General features: G+C 42.3%; 1 protein-coding gene across 2 annotated transcripts in view; it reads right to left on the bottom strand.

Annotated features, from left to right (window-relative positions):
• Nucleotides 1–3,705, bottom strand: part of Mcm9 (minichromosome maintenance 9 homologous recombination repair factor) — an 89,398-nt gene that overhangs the window by 48,838 nt on the left and 36,855 nt on the right. The window lies entirely within an intron of this gene.

Raw genomic sequence — 3,705 nt, 5'->3', positions numbered from 1 at the left:
CACACACACACACACACACACACACACACACACACACACACAAAAGCAAACAAAAAAGCAGACATATGAGATTTTTTTTCAATGATAGGAGTAATAATACAAATAACTTTTCAAGTGATAATGTAAAATAAGAGTCAGCAAGTAAAGGCAGTTGATGCATAAGCCTGGAGATCCTGAGTTCCATCCTTACACATATGTATATGTGTATATATATATTTGGTCTTTTTGAGACAGGGTCTCCCTGTAGCCCCAGCAGGCCTAGAACTCACCATGTAGACCAGGCTGTCCTCAAACTCACAGAGATCTGCCTGCCTCTACCTCCAGAGTGCTGGGATTAAAGGTGTGCGCTACTACTACACCCTGCATAGTTTTTAAAAAGGCCACTCCTTCAGCAGGCAGGGACTGAGATTTTATTTAATTCCTAGTTCCAATACACATGTTAATTCTATTGCAGTTTTACTTGGTTTTTCATCTTGTGTGATCTCAACTAGAGTCTTAGAAGTCCTTTGTAGAAAAGTCTTGGATCCATGGAAACATTGCATCTTGTCTGTTCTAAACATAAGGTACATGCTCATCAATAGACCCTTGTTCTGTAGAATGGTTGGGCACCCCACTCCCCACCCCCACTATTCCCCCAGTAGCATGGCTAAGAGCCACTGCATCTCATGGCTTGTAAAGTACTTAACAGCTGATGAATATTAGGGTTAAATGGGCTTAGATACTCAAATAAGCTTACTTCTGCCTGGGGAAAAATGTCTTATAGTTTGTACCTTCACAACAAAATAGCATAGATTGGTGGCTTAAATAGCAGAAATGAATTTTCTTGAAGTTTTGGAGGCTCTAAGATCAAGATCAAGATATTGGCAGATTTGGTTTGTTTCATCAGAGACCTGTTTGTTTAGCTTGCAAATGGCTTCCTTCTGGCTCTGTCCTCACACAGTCTATACTCAATGCATGTGTCCTGTGGTGTTTCTTTACATATACAAATTTTCTATTCTTATGACAATACCAGTCAGGCTGCAGTGGGGCATATCCTGACTGGTGTCCTCTAACAGCCTCTTTTAACTTAATCCCCTCTCTGGGCTCTATGTCAAAATAGTGTCACATTCTGAGGTACTAGATGATAGAGTGTCAACATATGAATCTGGAGGAGACATAATTCAGCCTATAACAACAGCTAACTAGTTTATTTCTGCCCCAGACACTAGTTTAGGCTTTATTCATTTCAAATGTCTAACATTTTAAAGTTTTCTGTTCCCCCACCCCCAAAATTGTAGAAAAGTGATTTCAGGTCCTCTAAGCTTCATGTGGGAATACCCAGAGTGACCTATGGGGCTGCAGTATGGTTTTCTGTTGGGGAGTGTCCTAGTTTGTTCTTCATTGCTGTGACAAAACACTCTGACCACTACTAACTTGGGGAGGAAAGGGTTTATTTAGCTTACATATCCTGGGTCACAGTTCATCAGGGAGCCCAAGGTAGGAACTCAGGGCAGGAACCTAGAGGCAGGAGCTGGAGCACAGGCCATGGAGGAATGCTGCTTACTGGATTGCTCCCCTGGCCCCTGCTCAGCCTGCTTTCTTATGCAACACAGGCCTGCCTGCCCAGGGGTGGTACCACCCACAGTGGGTTGGGCCCTCCCACATCACTCATCAAGATGCCCCTCAGACATGGCCACAGGCCAGTCCAATAGAGGTAATTCCCCAATTAAGGCTCCCTCAACCCAGGTATGTCAAGTTGACACTAAAGCTACCCAGCACAGGGAGCCATCTAAATGTTGGTCAGCAACAGTCCTACCAACAGGCCTCTGAGTCAGAGAGGTGCTCTTGGGATTTTTCCCTCCCTAAAGCATATCAGTTAATTTAGATGGCAGGCACATCTAAGGCATTGGGGGGGGAGGGGGCTAAAGATATTTATTATGCATGGTGAGGAAACTACTGGAGAAAGCTTTCTCTAATAGTTTTGATGAGCAGTAATGAAATAGAGAGGCAAGATGAGAGGCCTAGAGCTAATTCTTTCATGTTCCAGGAAAAAGGAGACCCCTCCTCCCCCTTAAATGATGTACTTTTTTAAACAGAAAAACTTAAGAAAATGAACCAAACTACTGGTATCCAGGCAGATCTTCTTAATTCCTGATGTTGTACATCCTACAAAAATAAATTTTATGAGACTCATCTCATGAAACACACCTACGGTCAAGAGCAAAATGCATTTAATAAGCACATAATGTTGTTTTAATAAAGCAATGTCTCGAGTGCCTACCATAATCAACTGCATATGCCAGTCTCAACTGTGTTTTAGTCTTTAAAGGGTCACTTTATCTTACATTTCCAGCATGTCTTATAGCATATAGTAATTTTTACTTTATAAGACTAGCATTATTAAGAGCTCAGTGCATTGCTTATCAGCCTTAGTAATCAGTTTCTACCTCCACAGGGTGATTCTTTCACACCAATGGGAATAAACACCTGGTAGGCTCTATCTGACTGTTCTATCTACTGACAATAAAGTAGTTCTTTCCCCACACTAGTCTCTTACACATGGAAGGGGTCTATTCCATATTAGCTTTAAAAGACCATTAACCTGTTGTAGAGGTGCAAACTTAATCCCAGGCCTCTGCCTGGGGATGTCTGTGAGATTGAGTTCCAGGCCAGCTGGGGCTAAAGGGAGACCCTGCTTCAAAAAGAAAAAAAAAAAAAAAAAAAGAGGCCAATTCGGAACAATGCCCAAAGAATGACTAATCAAAATTCTTCGCACCGTATTAGGATGATTGTCAGTGAAGACTGATACCAAGAACAATTTTCACTCTGAATTTTATTTGGTCAAGTTTAGTGGTTTCATTTACAAGGAAAAACTATAGTTTATGAATAACATAACAAAACCTTCATACCACCTTAGCATAGTAAATGGGAGCAGCTGATGTTCAGAAACGTTAAAGCTTCCCTTTGTCCACAATGGTAGTCAAGCAACATAAACGCGGGGCATTTTCTCAACTCAGTCGTGAAAAGGTTCTGTAAGAGAAGGCTCTTAAGATTTGTGGTGCCGAAAAATTTAACTTGCGAGGGGTTGGTATAAATTTGAAGATCAAATGTCATGCTAGGTCTTCGTGTTCTCGTTTTCATTCTCCATTAAATTTGTTGTGCTTTTGGTCTTCCATTTTCTTGACTTTGCTCTTCCTACTCTGCTCCTCCAAATGGCAGAAACCTGGCTTTAACTGATCACATCTCTTCCTCCTCCGCCCCTTTCATTCTGGGTCTTTTCAGATGTGAAATGAGAAGAAAACCCAGGTGCTGACTGAACATTGCATATTTAGTTTTCCAGAGTGTCTCTCTCTCTCTCTCTCTCTCTCTCTCTCTCTCTCCTCTGTAAAATCACTCCGCCCTCATTTTGTGTCTATTTAACGCCACTGTCGTTCCAAAACGTAGATTAAGTGGCCAAGAATTCCACTTCCAAAATGGCTTGCTCCTTTGAGCTGACATGAGTCTATAAAATTCAATTTACGCCCACTGCAACGAACCCTTCTCCCGACTCCAAACATGACAAGATACACAAACAGCTGAGCCTGACGAGTACAAAAAAATCTCTGCTAAATTCAGCAGAGCACGCCAAGCTGCGGCAGTGAAGCAAAACGAACGTTAAAAGGGCAGAAAGTAAACACCCCAAAGCCCACACTTGAAGGGCGGGCTCCAGTCCTCCCGCCGCCGGGA

The sequence above is a fragment of the Nannospalax galili genome, unplaced genomic scaffold (genome assembly GCF_000622305.1).
Source record: "Nannospalax galili isolate Female #2095 unplaced genomic scaffold, S.galili_v1.0 scaffold417, whole genome shotgun sequence".
Taxonomy (NCBI): Eukaryota; Metazoa; Chordata; class Mammalia; order Rodentia; family Spalacidae; genus Nannospalax; species Nannospalax galili.
This window is presented reverse-complemented; position numbering and strand designations above follow the sequence as displayed.